Raw genomic sequence first — 25,147 nt, forward strand, 5'->3', positions numbered from 1 at the left:
TATTGCTCCCCATGGCCGAATCTTCACAAGCCTGTGTTAAATCCCGAGGGGAGCTGCGACGTTGAAAGGGCCCGCATTATCCATCTGTAAAATACGCTCATTCATCTCCTGTTTCAGCTCTAATTGTATTGTCCGATTGTTTCCTTTAAATAGTAGCTTCTCCTCTTCCTCCGTGACCTTTGTAATTGTAAACGTATGCACTGGCTCTGTTAATGAACAAAAACGAAGAAAGAGATTGCAGGCCCCCAGCTTGTGCGTGTGGGGGTGATGTATGCAGTTTATTTCTTGGGTAGTACAGAGAGACCGAGCTGCCCCTGTCTTTTTTTTAGGTACTCTAGAGTCCCATGAAATAAATAAACACCTGTCAGAAAAAACTAAATGAATTTGCCCAGTACATTAACAGTAGACAGCTGCTCTGGGCAAATGCTATCTACTCTGCAAGAAGCAGTCTGGAAGTACAAGACGGAAAGAGGGGCACAGAGACACCAAAATCTACTTTCTACCAAGGTATAGTCCGAGATATACCTTTATGGCTCTCTCAGATCTTGCAGACATGCCTGGAGCCGCCTTTTTAAAAGCCCCAAGCAAAATTAAATGTTGCTGGTTTAGTTCTCCCTTTTTCCTGGCAACTGGGGAATTTGCAGCCTGCATTTGCAAAGTGGTAGACCACAATTGGTTGCCCGATAGTGCTTGTATTGTTTCAGTAGTCAGTATAACACCAGCCGTGGCTCTGTTATTTACATTCCAATATGTACTCTATAAGGAATGCCAGTATTACTTAGCAACTGTGCATTCGAATCAGTCTGACTGTTGTTTTAGTACATTATTGCCCAGATGCATCAAACTACTTTTTTGCGATTCCTAATTTGCGAAATTTACCGAATCGCAAATTAGGAATTGCAAAATGGTATGCATCATTTTTCTCGCATTTTTATTGCGATTCTGTAAAAATCGCAATTTTTACCGAATCGCATAAAAAATGCGATTTTCAAATTGAGAATTCGCAATTCCCATTCATTCCTACGGGCTGAAATGCCCATAGGAATGAATGGGAATTGCGAATTCGCAATTTGAAATCGCAATTCAACAAAGCATTTCAAGGGTGGAGAGGGGGGTCCAAATGACCCCCCCTGCACCCATGAAATGCACTTTTACCTATAAGTTACATACACACATGTCCTAAGGACATATGTGTCTGTAACTTAACAGTTTAAAAAATGCATTTTTGTGCATTATTAAACAATTTTGCAAATTACCACGAGGTTCAACCTCGTGGTAATTTGCACTTGCAATTTGAAAATTCGCAAATTTTTTTAAAATGATGCATTGCATTTAAGGAATCGCAAAATTGCGATTCCTTAAATGTAATCGCATTTTAGAAAATCGCAAAATTAGCGATTTTCTACAAAAACAGATGATGCATCTCAAAAAGCATTTTTGGAATCGCAAACGGCCGATTTTAAGGAATCGCACCGTTTGCGACTCCAAAAAAGCTTGATGCATCTGGGCACAAATGTATGCAGCTTATAACACGTTGTCATTTGTTAAAGGTAGAGATGTTGACGTTACAAATACCAATGGCAATACCGCTTTGCAAATTATTCCACTGCAAACAGAAAAATAACAAAAGTAAAAAACATTGTAATTTTAAATGCAAACAGCTCTAATTTTTACAAATGCAAGACCTATTGTTTTGCAAATGCTTGTTCCTATCTTGTGTGTGGATTTGTCTAATGTTTTCAATAAACACTCTTGTGGAAGCTAATGAAAATGAAAGTACTTAGAAAACCCATTTCAAGCCAATGCCTTCAAACACAAAGTTATTTTGCGGGACTGAATAAGTCATAGATTACTTATCTAGGACTAAGAGGTATCAGCCCTTTAATGGACAAGACAAGCCAGGAATGTTACACAATTTGTTCCAGTGAAGAGGAGAACCGAAACACACTCCTGCTCAACTTTACCAAAAAAGAAAGTTAATATGGCTTTCACTTTCCTTTCCTTTCTTTTTCTGAGCTTGAATCACAAAGTCAGCGGTTACAAATAAAAATCCACCTCAGAAAGGCAGCTCCACATTTGAAGTATAAATCTGGCATTTATTTGATTCACAAAGATTCACAGGTTGATTCCCAGAAATGTATCACAGTCACAGGTTTCCAGGAGTACTCCAAATAACAAGATTTACAGAAGGATTTTGCACTAAGTCGAAACCCACATGAGGCAGAATTGTAGGTATGTGCAATTAACTGTTTTCCCCAAGGTAAAATTATTTTCAGTGAAAAAAAATCCTTTCCCTAAAATCTTGTGTTTGCTTCTCTTTCTAATCCTTAAACATGCTTACTACTGCATTTCACAGGAATACATTGGCATACGCCTCTAGGACAGGAAACTACCTGTAAGAAGGACGGGGATACAGACCAATTTATGTATTTGTAGATATCCACTTAAAAACCCATCACTAACCCTGAATTAACATTGGGGAAAACTCTGCCATACCGGCCTGCCCTCCTCTTTCATTAGTGCACTTTACACAAGGAAATTCAACACATCCCAATGTTATGGATCATGATATGGTTCAGAATATGACATTTATAATACAAAATAGCCCTTTTGAACAGCTAAGTAACTCCTAAGTGTACAAAATAATTGTGCATCTGGCACTCTCTCTTTTTCCTCGTGAGGTCTCTCTTACTCGCTCTTTGTTTTTTTTACTTTGTCTCTGCCTTTCACTCATAGACTGTCTCACACACTCTACTTTCACTCAGTTACACACAGATTTTCAGTCTCACTCTGTCATGTGTTCTTTTTCTTTCATATACATTTTATTTATCACACATGCACACACAATCTTGTATGCCCTCTTTTTCACAAAAGACAAGGCACACAGGCAGAGAAAAGAGATGGACACCAGGGTCTGGATTACAAAACAGGCTCCTTATCTCCACCAGCGCAGGGCATAGCTTTCAAAAGGTCCTCCTGGCACAGAACTGGGCATACATGAATGTATTGCCTCACGACTGCAGCAAAGTGGTGGCTGCCCTGGGAACAGAGCTTTCAGGGAAAGGCTGCTTACAAACCACTCTGTGTTTCACAGGATGGATGGCAGAAGCCTGCACTTTAAAGAGGGGACAGACATCTCCTTGTAGGTAGGTACAGTGAGTGGCTGCACAAGCCTGCAAGGGGATCTCTGCGAGGTCAATTGGACCCCTTTCTTCCCTCCAGGGAATTACTCCCAGGCAGCGCACTAGCAATGCGCCACCTTTTTGTGTCATACTGTCCATACAGGTTCCTCAAAGGTCATCAGCACAGATAGGTACTTTTGCAAATGAGCGCATGCCGTCTCAAGAGATGTTGCAATAATGTGCATTAGGACTATCGGTATTACCTATGGGGCCACACAGGCACCTGTGTCCTCTTCCGTAATACCATAGTGCGCTGACGGGGCACAAAACTGGGGCGCACACCTGTTGAGCCCCCAGTGCACTATGCATAATACAGCCCCTGGTTTGAATGAATCTATTTGTGCATACTTAATCTCGATAACTGTAACAGATAGTGCATAAAGTGTAGCTTAGCATGAGTTGCAGGCAGAAAGCTCTGAAACATGGAGCTGTGGTTACTGCTCTGTGGTTTCAAGCTGCTATCTGTGGCTCATGCATTTTGGAAAGCGATCATTATGAGTGGACTCTTAATCTTGATGGTGCCATGATCACTAGAGGTACCACCCCCTTTGGGGTTGCAGTATCTACTGTAACTCCACGTTCTAGTGCTTTCCACCCAGACACTTGCCCAATTGAAGGTAGGTGCAATGCATTGGGGAATCCCTGGGTGAAATAATTAGCAGATAGTAATAATAAGCAAGTTTGCAAAGCGCCTGGTTACACTAACTAGTGTGTCCCTGTGCTGTGGCACAGCCTAGTCACAAGAGCAATGGTAGGAATCAGTGAATTGAAGACCTTATATGCGGAAGAGCCAGGGTTTCAGCCTCTTCTGAAAGAGTAACTCTGATGGTTCATTTCGCCGAAAGAGAAGGAGTTCGTTCCAGTGCTTAGAGGCCAGATAGCTAAAAGGGCTAACTCCCATTCTCGCTCATTTTGCCCCAGGATTCTTGAACCGACCGTTCCAGATGATCTCAGATGTCGCGTCAGAATGTAAGGGGTAAGAAGATTGTGTAGGTATTTAGGCCCCTTCCCCTGCAGGATACAGTGACTAATATATAAGGCTTTGAAAAGTATTCTCTCCCTTAGTGGTAGCCAATGGAGAGTGGAGAGGGCATTCCTCGAGAAGGATCTCCTAGGCAGCATTAGAACAAGGAGGGCCACCGCGTTCTGAATGCACTGAAGTCTGTGAAGGTATAAAGCATTCCCATAATCTAGGTGAGAATTTACCAACGCGTGGACTAGGATTTTCCTCACTCCTACAGGAAGGATGTCCAAGGTCTTCCGCGTGACTTAGTAGGGAAACACCAATTTCCTGGTGTTTCTCTTTAATATGGCATCAGCAATAATCTCCCAAAAATACTAAATATTGCTTTCGTTATATGGAGGTGAACAACACGCTGAACACAAGGTAACTTGTAATAGACACCTTAATGTGTGACATGCAGACAGCAATATTACATTCATTAACAGGGACATAGACCTCCGTTCTGCGACTGTGCACGCCCTCATGAGCTGGGAGATCTTGTGGCTTAGTGGACGAATGTGTCCACTGTAGGAGCCTTTGTTCGATCTTGTGGTCACAGGTTCAAATCCAAACGTGTCCACTCATCCTTCTGAGGTCAATAAAATGAGTTGAATTGGGTAACAATAAATATCTGTTATTCAGCGCCGAGATACCCTTGGGTGAATGTGTGGTTTACAAATACATGTTATATTATGCTCCAATGATCTTGTGCTAGTCTACCTGTTAGCTGGCAACTATGCACAACACTGCGTGGTAGTTCAGGGAAATCAATATATGCTGCAGGGACACGGCCATATCTGCAAAAGATTATAGCCCAGGCCTATCGAATGTGTACTTGATTCCAAAACACATCTTAGCTAGTGCATGTTTTATTTAATTCCTAGCAGAGTGATAAGAAGTGAAGAGAATGTATTTACTGAGGAGGTATTTTTGGCAATATGTTCTGAATGCTGAGAAAAGAAAACATACTATCTAACAGATAGAATAAAAGAACACAATTGTTTGCTATTTCTAAAATATAAAGAGTACATTGTTCACACTGCATGTACTGTACTCTAAGTATGGGAATTAGTACTACAGAAGTATCTTTTGCGTATTCTCAAATGCCTTTATGAGTCAGCACTGAAACGTCCATCTCCATATCAGTATAAGTGTAAATAGGGTGCAGTCCTTTCTATTTGCAGTGATTGTTTGTGAATGTGGCCAGAATATTGCCATTTTGTTCCCATTTAAGATGTTTTGGGACTGATTTATAAAGACAAGTTACAGTAGCGCAATGCAACAATAATTTACCCCCTGCAGAATGTGATGACAGTTCTCTATCTCCCATATCTTAAAGATATTTATTGACCGTGGTCAGATTGTGGGACCTGAAGGGTTGGGGGTCCCTGACGAGGTGTAGCCCTTCTGAGTCGCAGGGGCTGGAGGGTGTTATGTTATGCCCCTGGCATGTAAGAACACTTAACATAGTGCTACGTAACATACCTATGCCTTTGTGAGTTATTCACATATTAGCTTAATAGGGGCACAGTGCAACATTAAGTGTATCTCTGGAAATATCCTTAATATTTGTTTTCAATAGAAGCTTAAATTATTCCCATTTTCCAGAGTGTTAGACTTCTCAAAGCTTCTGACAGGTGAAAACAAAAAGGGGAAATGGAACCAGAAGTATATTTTTAGTGGGGCATAACCCTCAGCTATCACCAAACATTAAAGCTGTGCCCTGTAGGTGCATTCTTTCCCAACTACTGGTTGAAATACTAAATAACAATCCTCAGAATATCTTGATACAAGTCTATGAAGGACAGAATATTGAAAGGTAAGTGTACATTTACTTGTCATAACTCCACATCTACATAACTGAAGATTTATATATGTATTGCGTAAGCACATATGTGTGGCGATGGAATAGAAAAACTATTCTTACTTACCTTTGGACTTTTTTGATTCAATATTCTGTCACTGATATTCTGGTTGTGATATTCAGAGTGCACACAGTGTGATTCTATGCAAAGGAAAAATAAGAATTTTTTGAGGTACATAGTAAAGCATACTCGATCAGCTTTTCACAATCCAACAATAAATCATATCAATTAGATGAGATGTAATATTGTAAAGTAGGCTGACTGACAATTTTGTGTATTTTGTAAAGTGTTCAAGCTTTGCGTAATGCAAAGCTTATCAAAGTATTTTAAAAAACTTTAGAAAACAGACTTTGCTCAGAGTCCTCCTTACCACACCTCTTACCTGAGGTTCTGTATGTACAACCTCAACACTCACATTTTTGTTATTGGAGTATGTCTTATCTGGAACATTCTCCATCAGGAAATCATCACACCTGGAAGGCCCGAAAGGATAAACCTTGCATCAAGTGAAGTTATAATTATATTCGTAATCTTCAAGCTTGACTATATCAGGAAGTTATACCTTGGCGCACCCACATTCATCATACGCAAAATACACCTCATCCAAAATACTGCTGCTGCTATATTTCTTCTCTGCCTTCACCCAAGAGAACATATGACGGCAGACTTGCAATAACTCCACTGGCTATCTATAGCAAGAAAGGAAATGTTCAAGGTGCTTTGTATTATTCACAGAGCCTCCAAGGAAAAGGACAGCTATATTTACAAGTTGAAGTCAAACAATTGGAACAAATGAGAACACTGAACGCCAGGCTTGCATCACTTATCATACCACCTTTCCATAAGAAATACGTAGGAGGAACTGCTTTCTCAGTACAAGCTGCCAAGCTTTGGAACTCCCTACCAGCCAGCATTCGAAGCATTGAGGAGTCTATAAACTTCAGTAGACAGTTGAAAACATCCTATTACCAAGACAAATACACCGCCACACATTCCTCCAACAGAACCTGGAAAGACAGTTGCGCACTCAAACTAAATCTTCAGCTTGCGATCCACAGATTGGAAACAACCTAACTAGCAAGTTACTTTTGGTGGGCACGTAAGTTAAGGAGAGCTGACCTATGCTTGGCCAGGGTATTATATAGTTATGTAAGCTCATACATACCATCTCTGGCCCACACTAATACTAATACCATAACACTCAGGGGTTGGCCGCCAACTGTAACTTTCACCTCTTACATTCACATAGACATATCTACTACAAGGGTTGTCCATCACTAATACTGTGCAGGCAATAAACCAGCCGTCACTAAATGAACAGGCAAGGAATAATTGAAGAGGAGGTGCATATTGCTGCCTTGAGTTACTTTACATTAGTAAGACGTTCCACGGGTCGAGCATAGGCGTTCTCATTCAAACACCTATGGAATACGGTGCATTCCCAGATTTATTAAAGCTTGTGAACTTGGCAGTGCATCAAAATGGTATGCCTTCCCCAGTGAGCCGTAACAAGGAGAAATGTATGTATTCATGTTCCTTCCTCATTCTATGTGTGCTGCATTGTGCAGCACACATAGAAAGAGGAATAATGGATTGTATTTGTGCAGGAAGGTATCCCTTCCTGCGCAAAACAATCCTGCCTGTAATGCAGGCACCCTTGCACCATGGTATAAGGGTTCCTTCATTGAGGTTCTATAGTACACAGTGCATCTATGCTACGAGATAGCAGAAATGCTGCATTTGCTTGTAAAAATGGCGCATTCCTGCTATCTGCCTTTCACACAGCGCAGTGCAGCAAGGTGTTTCACTGCATTGAGTTACATGAAATGTAAGCAAATCTGCCCCAAAATGTCTGATTAGACAACCAAGTGCAGTAACTAGCTAAGCAGACTATAATCATATGAAATACCATAACGGGACCCACAGAAATATTCAAAGATGCCAGTATACTGAAAAACCATAATTTGCTTGTCTATCTTGCTCACACCTCATCATCCACCACACTGCTACGTGCTGCGTCTCATAACATGATAACCGCACTTCTGTGGTGATAATGCACAACATGGAACCACTTCCCACATTGGATCACAATACAAAGACAACATCCTTCTAACCACATACCACCCTATCTGGCAAAAATGTATGCCCATGTAGGGAAGCATTTCAGTGCCACACAAATGGGTAGTAAGTGCAATACACATGCGCAATACAATGCAATAATTATGGCTTGTGCATAAACAAGATTTGTTTTGATCCTATTAAAATCTTTGTTTCCATTACTTCAGAATTACAAAACAAAAGGTGCTTCATTTGTGCTTTTGTAACTGCTGGTATTGTTGAAATATTTGTACAGTTCATTTACAGATATGTAATTTTTTTATGAATTAGAAACAAATTGACATCCTACCGTATTTCTTTTTGCACTCCCTGTACACAAAGCTACTGGATGTATTCGATTCTGTGGCTGCGGAATTATGTGATTCTGTGGCCACCGTCTTTACTGCATGATTGCAAATGTACCTCTTTTGCCACATAATCCATCATCTGATGCATAATCTAAAATTTGAACAAAACCACATTTTATTTTTAAGTCAAGCACATCAAAAGTCAGTTACTAAAAATGGTGCAATGCGTGGTGCAGTGCAGTGAAAGGTCCTTTGCAAAGGTTGACTGGTCACCTTTCAGTTACTTACAGCAAGCCATATTTGGATGTTAAGATGGTTCTAATAAAGTGAAACCTTTGCCCAGACAGTGCTAACATGTGCAAAAATGACAAAATAATGAAGTGATGCTATTAAAAAATGTTTTGCATTATACTGAATACGTTTTGTTTTCTTGCCACATAATTTAGTCATCATTGCGCATAATTTAGGCCTCCATTGATGCCTAATTCTATTGGTCCTGTTTGAACCACAGATTGTCACATAATTCATTTTACAAAATCTTCTCACTTTGCAGTCAACAGAAGAAAAGGAAACATCTCCACAATAAAGAATAAGCATCAATTTGTCAGAAGACAGCCTGACATTTATTTACCCTGTCTTGTAACACACACAATTTGGGGGACCAAAGATACTTATGGGCTAACCCGGCCCCCAAATGCCTCCCATCCTTTCCACCTTGGCTACAGTGCTGGGACTCAATCCCCATACTAATGAAGGTGAAAAGAATTCAACATAAAGAGCAACACAGAGAAAAGGGGGGTGGGTAGACAGACAGAGAAGAGTGGAGAAAGAGAGGGACAGAGTAAGAGAAGTGTACAAATAGAAAGAGAGAGGGATCAATAGAGAGAGACAGATGGAGGGAGAGAGGCACAGGAAGGGGGAAATACACATATATATTATATAGATAGAGAATAGATAGGGTGAGGCAAAGAGATGAGAAGCAAAAGGCAGAAAAATTAACTGAGCAAGGGAGAGAACGTGACAGAGATAGACATGAAATTGACAGGTATGAAAGAGAGAAAGAAAGTGAAAGAGAGTGAGAGACAGCACTTGGGGAAATCCATGATGCTGAAAACAGTCATATCTGCGAAATGTGACCCTGAAGGCCAACCTAATGTTTTCTTATTTCCATGAAAACAGCAGTCTTCACAGTGCCGTGTTTCATTTAATTCCCAGCATACTGATAAGACGGAAGAGGTATTTGTAGTGATGAGCAGGAATCCGGGGTTTTGGAGGAATGAGGGGACTCCCTTCTTGCTGAATCTCGCTTCAGCTTTTTTCCACAACAAGGTCAGAGGGATGAGATAGGGTTTAATGGCAGATGAGCTGTCCGGACCGGTATCATATTAGAGGAAACGTACAGCTCTGATACTCAACTCTTACTCAGTGCCACCGTTACTAGTCTTGAGAGGCTTTTAGCTTCCAGTAAACATTCGTCACAGGTCCACGTAAGATTCTGTTTTTGTCAACTGCATGTTATTGGATCGATGTTCTTGCAAACAATTACTAGCTCCTTTAGCTCAATACACATTGTATCGGAATTTAAATCTGTAATAATCTGACCCCAGTTGAATAAGCCTTCGCTTCTCAGTGCGACCCATTCAAATGTTTGCTATAGCTCTCTGTGGCATCACACTACTAAAGCTGTGAGAGAATGCCAGCCAGACAACTGGATGACACTCACAACTGTGGCAAGAATTTCTTTGCTTGATCCCTTCCAAGCATGATTTTGGCCAGGGGTTAACTGTGAGACTGTGGATGCGGTAATGGATAATCTCAAGTATGATAGCAAACAGAACTGGTGACAGAGGCGTAACTTTGTTAGATCTGATTGCACTGCTGGATATCGATGAGAATATTGAGGGCAGAATATAGGGGGACAAATTATCGAAACGTGAGTTCATATAGCCTGTGCTTAATTTGAGGCAGTTGTTTCTGGTGCTCAGCACCAGCACTTAATCATCCACACCAGTTAAGGACAGATTCACGTTCATTTATGGTAGGCATGGGAGCTAAAGTCATTTGCCCAGAATCACAGGATGTTGGGCCAACACCGAGACTCAGACCTGCTTCTACAGCTCCAAATTCAGCAGCTCTGGTCATTACACCACCCGGTTAGTAGTTGGTTCTGTTTTATGCAGCGCTAACAGGAGATATGGACTGGTGCAAGCTGCCTCCTGACGAGAGCCCCGGCACTTCTTTTTGTACAAATTAACCGCTGCATATAGGGAAGTATAGATTTATTTTTCCTAACTCCACATCTATCTGCCTAGAACATACATGTACCACATAGGCACATATCAGTGGAGTTAAGCATACAAAATCTAGACTTAACTTACCTGTCAATATTTTATCTTCCATATTCTGTCATCGTATTGTGTCCCATCGATATTGTGGATTCGATATTCAGGGGTACCAATGTTAGTTCTGTCAGTGTCATGCAACTCCATTACCTGAATCGATGCGTTTTGCTGCACTCCAGACTCCTGGACAACATAATAGAGCTGCATGGGACCAGCAGGTGGGGTCAGAAATCATGGAATCATGATTGGCTGAAGCTGTCTTTGACCTCCCAAATCTCTACTGTGTGACAAATGTGCTTTCATCAAGGGACTTGCCTAGAGTTCTGCCTCTTTTATACTTATCTGCAAAGAGTGATGGTTGGGAATTTCATGATGTAATCACAACCTAATGACTGTAATTCAATTAGCTGGAGTTTGCGAAAACAGTCAACAGTCAGGTTACACTACATCCAAAATGCAGCAGTAGAGGTCTTTTTGGATTATGGAAATCTGAGATTTCAGCCTAGCATAGAGAACAACAACGACTTCCAGGGCCAAAATGGTGGGGTGCAAGACCTGAAACACGTTGTGTTTGTTTGCCCTAATTTGACAATTGTGGACGCTAGAAAACGATTCATAAAACCAATCCAAACACAATGTAAAACTAATTCTGTCCAGAACTTGGTCTTGCTTCTTAAATCACAGCCTAATGAATTTGTGTGTTATAACATGTTTACATTTTTGTAATCCTTTTTAAACTTGTATTAGAACGATCAGCTAGTATTTAAGTAACTTTTAACGACAATTGTATTTTACTTTTTTTCATATATTTTTTGTTCTCATTAGAGAACTGAATCAAATAAAACTTGATTGATTGGTTCCCCTTCAGCTCCTTATATTTTATGCATCGGAATTTTTATGGTAAAAATAAAAAGTGACAGGGTGGGTGCTTGAATTATTCTCATCCAAGAGTAATTGCTTATGGTTACTTCCAACCTGGAGTTGTGTAGTGAGCAACAAACAAAGGGGCATAGTATCATGAAGGGCGTTAAAATGATCACCGCTTGTAATATGCCCTTGAGAATTCCCATAGTAGCCCATGTTCTGGTGTGAACATGGGCTTCTATGGGAATTCACAAGAGCATATTATCAAGCCCATTATTGCTGCTTTAGTGGCAGTTTCCTGCTGAGAAAACGGCGATAATTTGAACACCATTTCTTGATAATATGTCCCATAATGCGCTACGTCCAATTGGCAATGGCTAAGAATACTGCAAGCATTTCACACATCACCCTTTGTATTCTTTTTATATATCTTTCATGATTCACATCCTGATTTTTCAAGCGACAGATTTTTGAAACACCTGCTGTCCGGCAATTTGACATCGGTCGCGACGGTGCTTCTGCCTTTGCTTGGATATAGGTGTGCAAAATGTAACAGCAGGTTGTTCAGACTTTAACGGGCAAAAGTATTGACATCCCACTGCCTCTTTAGCTCAAAGAAGAGGCATGCTCTCTGCATAGTGCCTGGAAAACATTTTGGGTGAATGTTTTTGCTTGAATATATCATGTTAGAAGAGAGATAGAGGAACAAAGGGAATGAGAAAGAGAGAGAGAGAGAGAGAGAGAGAGAACATAAGAGGAGAAAAGAGAACAGGGAGAGAGAACATGGGAGACAGAGAGAAACAAAGATTTGTGTAGCTTTGCAAGAATACCTGTTTTTTTTTTAATGTATCGTTCTAAAATGGCTGTCCGCCCTCTGAAACGGGAAATTGAACTTTTAAACTCTTTTACAATGGCCTCCCATGCATCTGTATGCATGAATGTATGTGCATCATGACATAAAGGTGGCCATCATGAACCATTCCAAGAAGGCAACCAATGTATGGGCCTATCTGTGAATGTTTGTGCATGTGGCATGATGCTCTGGCACAATTTTATGATTTTTAATGTTTTTACTTCTGCTGATCTAGCATTGACAAACCTAAGAACTTGTGGGGAGCCCTTAAGACCTGTTGACTTTGCTAATGTTTGTTTTTATTTTAAGGGATTTAAACATATGTGATATTCTCAGTCTTCGGAAGGTACCCTTAGAAACTTTGGTAACTGAAGACTGAAGAAAGCTGCTGCTACTTTGTAGACATCTATCATCATTGATAAAATAGTGTAGAAAGGGAGCCTAGAACAGCATTAAATAGAAAATATGAAAGCTTCCAGCAAACGGACAAAGGTTAAAAGTGGACTCTACAAAATCTCCTTATTGCTGTCATCAGGAGGTAGCCCATATTTAGACTCAAGCAGGGCAATACCACAATTGTGTTTGCCTCTGTGTCGTGTCCTCCAATGAATGAAACTGGCCCTGCAAAACATGCTGAGTTTCCTGGTCTCTGCCAGAATATGTGCTGCATGATAGGACACTCTTCCTGCTCGCTGACGTGTGCTGACCGTGCCCCATTAGGCTCCTGCACTACTGTTCAATGGATGCTGAGGCAACACAATACCCATTAGGTACAACCTAGCATGGTGGCATTGTGCTTCAGCGGAATATCCAGAGACGAACCATGCTTCACCTACCTAGCTCCTGGCGCTGCACCCTATGAATACCCCGATGAGCATGGGCTGCTGGTTTAATCACAAACACACTTCCTTGCCCCACCTGCCTGACTTATTAACACAGGACTCCCAGTCTATTCACAGCAATAGATGGCAGGTGGAGAAGTCCACCTGTGTCAGTCAGAGGGGTGTGCTGGTCATTTGCGACCCTTGCAGCTTCTCTATTATGTTGTCTAAGAGTCTGAGAAAATGCAGCACACCAGTAGAGACCTGCATCACACCACCCTATTCATTCAGCAACCAGTAGCACCAAAATATCCTTGCAGAGTGTCATTCCACTGCTGAGGTACTAAGATGGTCTCAACCACGCTTCTCTTATCTCTGAGTGAACACTGGCGGCCATATTGAAAAGAAGGCAGGGCCGTGCATCCACAAGCAATTGATATGCTGAGTGGAGTCAATGCTCCTTGGGACAGACTTGTGCCTGCCTGCACAGAGAGTAGGACAGTATATTTAGGTCTACAATAGAATATTGCATTCACCTCATAGCCAATGATAAGCATATATTTTAACTGTTAGTTGCTCCAGACCTGCTTGGGCGCACTTACCTAGCGATGTAGTGGTTAGGACAATGTTGTGAATGTGATGATTTTTGTCATGCGATATTTTTTAAGCCATGGAGTGTGGTTTCAACAGTGATGTGCTGATGAATTTTAATGTGTTTAATTCGAAAACATTTGGGTCTCTCGAGTTATGAAGTTGGCATATGCTAGGCGCCGACCTTTGTTCCATAAATATTTCGCGCACGTCTATATAAATAGACAGCGAGCAGCAGCTTACAATTTTCGCAGCACGCCTCACCACGGTCTTCAAAGCGCTAACATTTCTCAAGCACAGGCAGCGATGAGAGTCGTTATCTGCAATAGCCTGCCAGGTTCGGAAAGCGCGACTTCAATGATTGTAAATAACTTAGTGTCCCTGTAATACAAGGAACAAAAAGTTAGTGCAGGGAGAAGAAATGGCACCTATTTGGCAGTAACATTCCTCTGTAACAAAGGCCAGTATTTCCCAATGCGGGACACTGCATGGACCTGTGGGAAGATTACTGTCTTCCCGGTGGCTTGAGAGATAATTATTGTTTTCTTTTCTTGCTCTCTCTGATGACGCACCTGCAACACCGTTTTAACTGCGGGTGTCAGTCACTGAAGAGTGACTATATATAGACATACTTCCCCCTCATACGCCAATATGGGTTATGTAATACGAGTCCCTGTGAAACATGCAAGGTTATTTAAAGTTCAGATACTGGACGTGCCTGGCGTGGAAAGAGGATTTCCTCCTTTCATAAGGTTCTGACGCTTACATCGAACTCGTCACACTCGGAACCCTGGAAGAGGAAACTCTAATCCAAAACCCAGGAACTCGGCCTGCCCACTAAAAATATTGGGCCTCATTTATGAGGAAATGGTGTAGGATAGCACTGCAAGTCTTCTTGCTGCGCTGACCTACCCCACTGTGAAAGGGCACGAACACCATTTTTCCTTCCTTTTTCACTGGCACACAATTTGCTGTCTAGCGCCGACATAGGCACACTTGCCCCATGCCATGGTGCCTCCGTTGCAGGCAGGATTCTTTTTGTGAAGGAAGGGGCGCATTCCTAAACAGAAGCAATCCTGAGGGGCGCTTTCCTCTTTCTATGTGTGCTACAGAATGCAGCAAACATGGATAGAGGAAATTAATAGGAGAAATAAAAATATTTCAAAAAATATGTCTCCTCTTTACACCTGCTTTAGAGGGCGTAAGCTTGTGGCACTGCCCCAGGTTTATGTGATTAAGTAAATCTGGGACAGCAACAAAGTCTGTGGGTGTTGCGTGGGAAAACTCACTGCAACGCCTGTGGAATGCCTCCTTGACTCAGAGTAATAAAAGGCAGCAGCTTGCACTGATTTGTCTTACTCAATATCAATGAGGAAATGCAAAGCCACACAGAGGGGCTTTGCGTCGGCTCACAGATATGATTGAGAGGCTTGCGTAGCCGGAGCGTAAAAAAAAGCGACACTCTGGTGGCACAAGCCTCTCATAAATAAGCCACAAAATTTAAATGCATTTTTCTACGTTTTCACTATTTACCACAAGGTTTGACTTCGTGGTAAATAGCGGTCCTAAATTGCGAATTCGCAATTTTTAAATGTTTCATGAATAGCATTTAAGGAATCTCTAATAGAGATGCCTTAAATGCTACTCCTCGCAAATTTGCGAATTCTTTATTAGCGATTTTGAATCCCAAATGCAAAAATTGCACTCGCAAAGGGCCATATTCTTAGAATCTGGCCCTTTTGCGAGCGCATTTCGCTTGATGAATCTGGCTGATTGTCCTTACACACTCGCAAATGTGGCATATTGCAATTCCTCATGGTTATAATGATTACATAATATCGCCAGAGTTGTCCCCTGTTTGACTTAATTATGCGAGGAGACTCGCACACAAAATGCTGTTACGATGTATTCTAAATATCGCTGTAGAGTCTTACTGAGATGAATTAATTCGGCCTCCCTGCTCCGTCTGTCTTCGTGATGGCGTCTGACATCACACCTCGATCATTTGAATCGTGAAATGTGATTAGCTTACAAGCCCACTCTTAAATAGAAGACCGGAGCCTATTGGATACAGGTCACTCAGTCACTCAGGTCCCGTGACGCCCTATGTCCTTGGTACCATTTGGTGGTGGGAGTTGTAGATGGATTTTTCTGTTTAGCATTTTTTTTTAAAAGCACAAATCTTTATTGTCCTCGCCCCATTCTGTATCATATCTTATATGTTTATTTGGATATAAGTTTATTTATATTTCTAACAGATATTACAGTAGAAGGGCTGCTTCTATTCCACAGAAGTTTTCTCATCGGGATTTGTACAAAGATGAGTTTCACTTGCCAATTATCGACTATAATTCCGGTATTGCTCGGCATTACTGCTTGCTTTTAAAGACTAACTTTTGAAACCCCGATGTTTGAACTATATTGATTTTAGTTATGCACCAAAGTACTGGTATCAGGGCTATGTTGTCTGCTGTCCATTTAGGATTAGGATAAAATCCTCTACTACTTATTTGGAATTTATATCTATACATTGATTTTCCCCTAATGGTGTCAATAATTCGGATAGGTAAACAACAGAGGATGATCCAGGGCATACCATCCTTACCGTCCAGTCTATGTGTCTTCATAGTCGTACAATGAGGCGTAACATCTTACTTCATAGCGGTAATGCCTATTTTCCTGACATCAGTTTGGAATCGTCTACTGCTCCTTTAAAAATTCTTGTCTATGCAGTAGTTTATGGCTCAACCCTCTAAGTATAGATCAATCGATAGGGGAGCCACAAAATAAGCCAAAAAGTATATATATATATATATATATATATATATATATATATATATATATATATATATATATATATATATATATATTAGCCTATATGGCCCCCGGACGTGCATTTACACAGATCCAATATCGTGTTGATGTGCGTCACTTTGTAAATATGGCGCAACAAGGCGCATTTTTTATGCCACTGGTGCGTCACAAAAAGTGACGCACCGGAGGCGTAAAAGTGACACACAAATGAGGCCCCAGCAGCTTAAGGTGGCCTGGCAGGGCCCAATTCGTTATTTTAGGACCTCCGCTGTCAGCCGACAAAATACTCACAAATTACAATGTTAATTAATACCAACAAAGTGGGTTGTGACTTTGGGCTGGTGTGCTCATAAAAGGAAACACAGAGAGAATGGAAAGGGGCGACCACTCGGTCCCCCCGAACGTATGGTGGAGTGCCTCGATCCCCCCGGGAAGCCATTTTTGGGCGGGAGGCGTGTCTCGGCTGGTATGCCCGAAGCGGCGTAGCCGGGGCGCGCTTTTTCCCGCCCTAGAGTGGGCTGGCCTAGACACCGACGTAGCCAGCCCCGCCCTAGGGGCGGGCAGGGGCGGGTTCTCGCCCGCCCTGAAGACGGATAAAAAGAGACGCAAGACCAGAAGACGTCCTCTTGTTCTTGTGCTCCGAAGCTGCACCTCCTCGCTACACGTGAGCTCGGGACAGAACGAAGAGCCAATTTTGAGCGTTTTGATCCTTTTCTTTGTCTTCTAGATACTTCCTCGGGGAGATGCCCAAGAAAGGCGCGAAGAGAATGACGACCGACCAGATGGTGCGGGCCCTTTGCAAAGAAGTGTCCGACATAAAGAAACGGTTGGCAGAACGGGACGGGGAGGAGGGTACGGGCCCTGCGCCGGCTGGAGGGAGACCTAAGAGGCCGAGAAGGGTTCCAGCCGGTGGAGACGTCCCGGTTCCCTCTACCCCGCTCGAGGCGCCGACCCCAGTACCGATCGAGGGGAATCCAATCCCTGTTGTCGTCACCCCGACACCCAAGGGAGACATGCCCCCCGAGCTGGCAGCACAGCTAGCAGCATGGTTGGGGGATAGTAGTGATGCCGAGGCACAGGCGCTGATAAAAGGACTTCGTGAGAAAAGGGAGGCGGCTAAAGACAAGCCGCAAGCGGCAGAAGTCGCGTCCGGTTCAGGTAAGCGGCCATTGCCGATTGCAAGGGACGAGTCAGCACCCTCTCGTAGAGAGAGACTGGGACAACATGTGCCTTTGGCTATAAAGGAAAAGATCTGGTCTGGGGAGTATGTGAATATTTTCTCCTTGCTTGTTGACCATTATGATATGGAGCATGTTAAAAGTCAGAAGGACTTAATGCATCCGAGTGTTTGGCGCGCAAAAATGGCCGCCTTTAAGGTGAATGAGACTATTGGCAACTGGGGCAATGCGTGGGGTATTTTCACATCGATTTTGGGGGGACGTAGGCCCGAGTTGCTTCCTGAGTTTCCCGTTTATCAATCACGAATTATGGGGTACTCGACATCGTATCAAGGTAACCATTGGTTTTGTTATGACAACCTGTTCAGGAAAGAGAAGGAACATAACAAGAGTTTGACTTGGGATTGTTACGATTCTATAACATGGGATAAAATGAAAGAATCGGGAATGTTAAGAATGCCATTGGTTGGGAGCAATGTTATTGATTACTCCCGCCAAAATGTGGGGACGCCCTTTCGACCAAGTACGAGCACCGACGACCAGTCGAGGCCCGCAGGCAATACAGGGAGAAAGGGTTTCTGTTTCAATTTTAACAAAGGGAAATGTACCAGGCCTCCGGGATTGTGTAAATTCAAACACGAATGTAGTACGTGTGGGTCGTCCCATCCTGAGTCATCGTGCAGAGCCAGAACGGGTGAGAATGGGGGTAAGGGGGGCGCCAAACAGGTCTAAGCTTGGCCGAGGGGCGCCGTTACCAACCCCGATTGATACCTTGGCAATGATTCCCTGGCTCAGCGAATACCCGGATCGTACTTCTGCCGGGGTGCTGCGGAACGGTTTTTCACATGGTTTCCGCATCCCGGTGGGGGACTTTCAGGGGGTAGGGATGTGCAAAAATCAACTTTCCGTGTTACAACATACATCTGTAGTGCATGAGAAAATTCAGAAAGAGGTTAGCCGGGGACGGGTTGCCGGCCCGTTTAGTGTACCCCCGGTACCGAATTTTGTTTGTTCTCCGTTAGGGGTGGTCCCCAAGAGGGACCCAGGTGAGTTCCGTTTGATCCATAATCTGTCTGCTCCACATGGTCTTTCGGTGAACAACGCAATTGATCCGGAAGTTTGTTCGGTGCGATACGCATCGTTTGATGAGGCAGTAGCCATCTTGAATCGCCTGGGGCCCGGGACGTTGATGGCGAAATCTGATATCGAGTCAGCGTTCCGGTTGCTCCCGGTACACCCAGACGATCAGCGTCTTTTGGGATTCGGGTTCCAGGGGTCATTTTACATGGATAGGTGTATGCCAATGGGTTGCTCTATATCATGTGCTTATTTTGAGCAATTCAGTACTTTCCTGCAATGGGTGTTTACTAAGAAAACGGGTTTTCGAAATGTAATGCACTACCTTGACGACTTTTTGTTCCTGGGCTCCGCCGGAAGTCCCGAATGTGCCCAGGCCTTAGATGAATTCTGTGTGTTGATGGGTCATTTTGGCGTGCCATTGGCACCGGGTAAGACTATGGGTCCCACGACTTGCCTCGAGTTTTTGGGGATCGAGTTGGACTCAAGGGAGGGGTGTTTCCGTTTACCAGTTAGCAAAGTGTTGAAATTCAGGACAGCCCTCCAAGTATGTTTAAATGCACCTAAGGTTACACTGCACCAGTTGCAACAATTAGTGGGAAAGTTGAACTTTGCCTTGAGGGTGATCCCAATGGCTCGCCCGTTTTCCCGCTCGATTGCCCAATCAATGGTTGGCTTAAGAGAGGGGCATCATCGCACGAGATTATCGGCCGAAGTCCGCCAGGACATGCGGATTTGGTTAGCATTTTTGGCGGACTTCAATGGCCGAGTCGTCTGGAACAAGCCAGCCGTGTCCTCCGAAGAGCTTGGGCTATGGACAGATTCAGCAGGAAGTATAGGTTTTGGCGCCATCTTCGGCACAAAATGGTCTGCACAAAAGTGGCCCCTATGGTGGCACGAGAAGGGGCTGACGGGTAATATAGCTTTCCTTGAACTATTTCCCATTCTGGTGGCCCTGAGAACATGGCCAGACGGGTTCAGAGATCATTCTGTCGTGTTCTGGTCCGACAATATGACCGTGGTAGAATGCATCAATAGTCAGGCAGCCCGTTGTAAATTGATTTTGAGGCTGCTCAAAGAAATTGTCTTACTGTGTATGCAACTGAACGTGATATTCAGAGCAAAACATGTCCCAGGGGTGATGAATCAGGCTGCTGATGCACTGTCTCGTTTTCACATGCAGGCTTTCTCGGGTTTCCTTCCTTCAGCGGACCCAGAGCCGGCACCCTTCCCCGAAGCTCTCTGGTCTCTCGGTGCCCCGAACTTCGTCACCTCGTGGGAGAGAGTCTAGCACCCAGGACAAGGAAGGCATATGAAGGGGCGTTTCAGGCCTATTTAGCCTTTTTGGGGGAAGAGAGAGGGGGACTGTGGGGGCAGGAAGAGTGTGTAGTACTTTTTCTGATGTCTTTACGTAGGGCTGGGAAATCGGTGGCTACGGCCCAAAGGCATCGTGCCGCCATTTCCTTTGTTGCCAAGGCCCATGGCATCCAGGACCCGACAGCGTCTTTTACAGTACAAAAAGCGCTGCGTGGGTGGCAACGCCTAGAGGGTCGCAGAGTAGACGTAAGACGACCGATAGGTCTGGATAGGTTGGCCCAGTTACTGGCCTCACTCCCTAACACGTGCTCGTCCCCTTTCGAGACCTGTTTGTTCCGGACTGCATTTACGCTGGCATTTCACGGGGCTATGAGAGTTAGTGAGCTGGTTGCAAGGAACAAACAGGATGTGTCGGGGGGCTTGTGCAGGGAACAAGTCCGGATCAGGGGCGATGCGATGATTGTCTCCTTTCTCAGGTCCAAGTCCGACCAAGACGGGAGGGGGGACTGCACGATCATTCGCCGGACCCCCGGATCCTCCATGTGTCCGGTACAGTGCTTAGAAGACTACCTAGCACGAAGGGTGGCATCATGGGGGGGGACATTGTTGAGGCATGCAGACGCCACCCCACTGACGAGGTTTCAGTTTCAGCGGGTGCTTGCAATGGCCATTGCCGCAACGGGCTTGGACCCGGGCGAATTTGGGACCCATTCCTTTCGGATAGGGGCTGCCACTGAAGCTACAGCCAGGGGTCTTAATGTAGAACAAGTAAAACGTGTGGGGCGTTGGTCCTCCAATTGTTATAAGAGGTACGTGCGATTGCACATGTTGTGAAGCTGTAATCATGTACTCACGCCTCTTGTCTTTGTTTGTTTTCAGTTGCGCAAGCCTACGAGGCAGGGCGGACTGTGCAGTCGACCCAACACCAGGCCAGCGGTTGCACATCACCGGCTGTAAGGAAGGAGGTGTGGGTCGTGGGCCACTCATACGTGAGACGGGCCGCGGACGTATTCAAAGCAGGTGACATGATTCACGTACCTGGGGAATACGGGTACAGAGTGTCCTTCTACGGAAGGGGCGGTCTCTGTATTGACCAGTTTCAGGCATTTTTTGAGGGTTTGTTAGGGCGGATGAGGTCACCGCCGTCCATAGTCATAGTGCATTTAGGGGGTAATGATTTGGTCACTACCGGTAGACGACTTCTCCTGGAGACTATGCTTTCCACGGTAAGTTGGTTAGCAAGGAGAGTTCCGGGGTGCATAATTGCGTGGTCTCATATGATCCCACGAAAAGTATGGCGGGGGGCTATCTCGATCCCTGCTTTAAATCATTCTGTTAGAAAACTGAATAACAAAGTGAGTAGGTTGTTCCGTTCCAAGACATTGCATTCGATCTCGCATAGTTGTATTAATGATGACAGTATGTATCTGGGGGATGGTGTGCATTTGTCGAGGGTGGGGAATGAGTTACTCATAGGAGACTTCTTAGCCTGGTTAAAATCATTAAAACATGACCTTTAGGTAGGAGTTTTGTGGGGGGTCCGGATAGCCGGTCAACTATCCGGACCTGTGGCGGTAAGGTCATGATCGGTGAGCACTAATTGGTAGATCCCTATGAGTGGGCGTCACCCAACACGGATGGGAGCGCTCGGGAGAGGTGGCCATTGGCCCCTCAGTGGGGAGGCGGTCCCGTCTAAGGGCGGGTCGCCGGAAGTAAAGGAAAGGCGGTCAAGGCCCCTTCCTTTGTAGGAGGGGTTACAGCCCCCTCCTGGGGAATTTCCCGGGGCCAGGGTCATCTGCGACGGCAGATGCGGTAAGTTGTGTGGGATGGGGGGAGGTCCACGATACCTTCTAGATACCACACACAAGTCTTCGAACGACCTTTAAATGGCGTCGAGTCTTAAGTGCCCCCGTCAAGTCAAGGGAAATTGTTAGTAGTTGCACTTGAGGTAAGCCTCTGTGCTGTCGCCCCTCACAAGTGGGAGGGGTAAGTCTGGTTAGGGATCTTGACACCGGTTATGACCTTGCCGTTGGCCCTTAAACGTTAGGATGTACAATTTCAGTGTTTCTAGAGAATGTTTTTGTTGGATGCTAGTTCGGCTAGGAGAAACTCTGTATTAGAGAATATGTTAAGGTGAGCCAAACATCGCAATGTGATAATGAAATTGTACATAAAATGAAACGTTTAATGTTTTAATTTTTTGTTTTAATAAATACGGCCGGGGGAGGGTCACTCCCTCCCCACATCCAAAAACTTCAAGAACTGTTTCCGGTTTCCCTCCTTTTGGGGATTGTGTTGAGAGGGGGTGGCGGGTATCTCAGCCATATGGAAAGGGGCGACCACTCGGTCCCCCCGAACGTATGGTGGAGTGCCTCGATCCCCCCGGGAAGCCATTTTTGGGCGGGAGGCGTGTCTCGGCTGGTATGCCCGAAGCGGCGTAGCCGGGGCGCGCTTTTTCCCGCCCTAGAGTGGGCTGGCCTAGACACCGACGTAGCCAGCCCCGCCCTAGGGGCGGGCAGGGGCGGGTTCTCGCCCGCCCTGAAGACGGATAAAAAGAGACGCAAGACCAGAAGACGTCCTCTTGTTCTTGTGCTCCGAAGCTGCACCTCCTCGCTACACGTGAGCTCGGGACAGAACGAAGAGCCAATTTTGACCCACCCACCAGCCCCTGAGGACAGCAAGTTGTTGTGCAATAAAGTGAATTTATAAGTTTGTTTTTCCATTCCGTTTACAGGCTGTGAAAGTATCAGTTTGTTGTTGATCATAATAAAGTATGGTGAATATTGTGTAGGTTGTTTCGATTAAAATGATTTGATGTAGTGTTGTATTTTTAGCATGTTCCTTCGGTCGCAGCGACCAATGTTTTTTGTAGGTTTGAATAAAAATTGTCGTATTTATTTTTTGGTAGGCGGTAAGGTCATGATCGGTGAGCACTAATTGGTAGATCCCTATGAGTGGGCGTCACCCAACACGGATGGGAGCGCTCGGGAGAGGTGGCCATTGGCCCCTCAGTGGGGAGGCGGTCCCGTCTAAGGGCGGGTCGCCGGAAGTAAAGGAAAGGCGGTCAAGGCCCCTTCCTTTGTAGGAGGGGTTACAGCCCCCTCCTGGGGAATTTCCCGGGGCCAGGGTCATCTGCGACGGCAGATGCGGTAAGTTGTGTGGGATGGGGGGAGGTCCACGATACCTTCTAGATACCACACACAAGTCTTCGAACGACCTTTAAATGGCGTCGAGTCTTAAGTGCCCCCGTCAAGTCAAGGGAAATTGTTAGTAGTTGCACTTGAGGTAAGCCTCTGTGCTGTCGCCCCTCACAAGTGGGAGGGGTAAGTCTGGTTAGGGATCTTGACACCGGTTATGACCTTGCCGTTGGCCCTTAAACGTTAGGATGTACAATTTCAGTGTTTCTAGAGAATGTTTTTGTTGGATGCTAGTTCGGCTAGGAGAAACTCTGTATTAGAGAATATGTTAAGGTGAGCCAAACATCGCAATGTGATAATGAAATTGTACATAAAATGAAACGTTTAATGTTTTAATTTTTTGTTTTAATAAATACGGCCGGGGGAGGGTCACTCCCTCCCCACATCCAAAAACTTCAAGAACTGTTTCCGGTTTCCCTCCTTTTGGGGATTGTGTTGAGAGGGGGTGGCGGGTATCTCAGCCATATACAATTAAAATAGAGGAAATACAGGGAAAAAAAGACAGAAAAAACAACGAACCTGAGGGAAAGATAGGGAAAGTAAGGAAGAGAAAAACAGTCAGAAGAAAAAAACAGAAGGAGGAAAGAAGGGGGACAGGGAGAAAAAACATAAAAGGAGAGAATTAAAAAGGGTGAAACAATGAATGGAAGGGTGAAATAATGACTTGACGGAAGTGTGAAAAGATGGATAGATGTAAGGTTGAAAGGTAGGGTAGGAGAATGAAAGGATAAACCACACAAAAGGTGATGGGAGGAATGCTTGCAAATAGTCTACATACTGGCAATCGCTTGGGTTAGCACTCCAACCCATCATTATGTTGCCCACCATGCCACCTCATTTTGGACCCAACCATATGCTGGAGGAACCAGGCAGGAGGTGAAATTAAGGCTAGCCTGTTGGCATTTGCTAACTCCGGCATTTGACGGCTCCTAAGAATATCTTTGGACCCCTGGATATATGTATGTATGGACGTATGGATGAATGGATGGATGAATGGTTCGCAAATTAGGCACTGGGGACAGAAAACTTGCCAGCTACAGATTCACTCAGGTTTAGTCCTGACAATGCTTAATCGTGCTTTAAGGAGGCGGAAACAAACATGTCCGAGGCTATGATGACTGAGGAAATCTCTGCAAACGTTTGCGCTGGAGTCACATTAAAATATGGGAAAGACTTTAAACCTAGCAAATGCGACTAATCATTATACAGTGATATAGCGTCTGTGTCTAACTGGATAAAATAAAATCAACTGACTTGGATTTTTTTTTACATGGAGAACTATGCATATAAACGTTCAACGCCAGAGCTACTTCCAATTACCTGCGTATGAAAACCGGCAAAGTCCGAAATGATGACATCAGGAAGTGCATGAAGGTGTCTCTTGATTGCACCTGCGATGACAGCGATTGCATCATGACACAAAAACTGTAATCGCCCTGCTGGCGAATTACACGTCAGCCTGCTCAATCGAGTTCACTCGGTCAAAGTGCAAATATGTATTCTTGTAAAACCTGCTATTCACAGGATGAGCGAATCGTTTCACTGATACATGCGAGAAATCGTGTAACATGCCTGACAAAAAACAGAGAAGGTAGGTTGAGTTAAGGAATTACTGAGGTTGTCCGTCAGGGCACTCTA

The sequence above is a fragment of the Lissotriton vulgaris genome, chromosome 3_1, assembly GCF_964263255.1.
Source record: "Lissotriton vulgaris chromosome 3_1, aLisVul1.2, whole genome shotgun sequence".
Taxonomy (NCBI): domain Eukaryota; kingdom Metazoa; phylum Chordata; class Amphibia; order Caudata; family Salamandridae; genus Lissotriton; species Lissotriton vulgaris.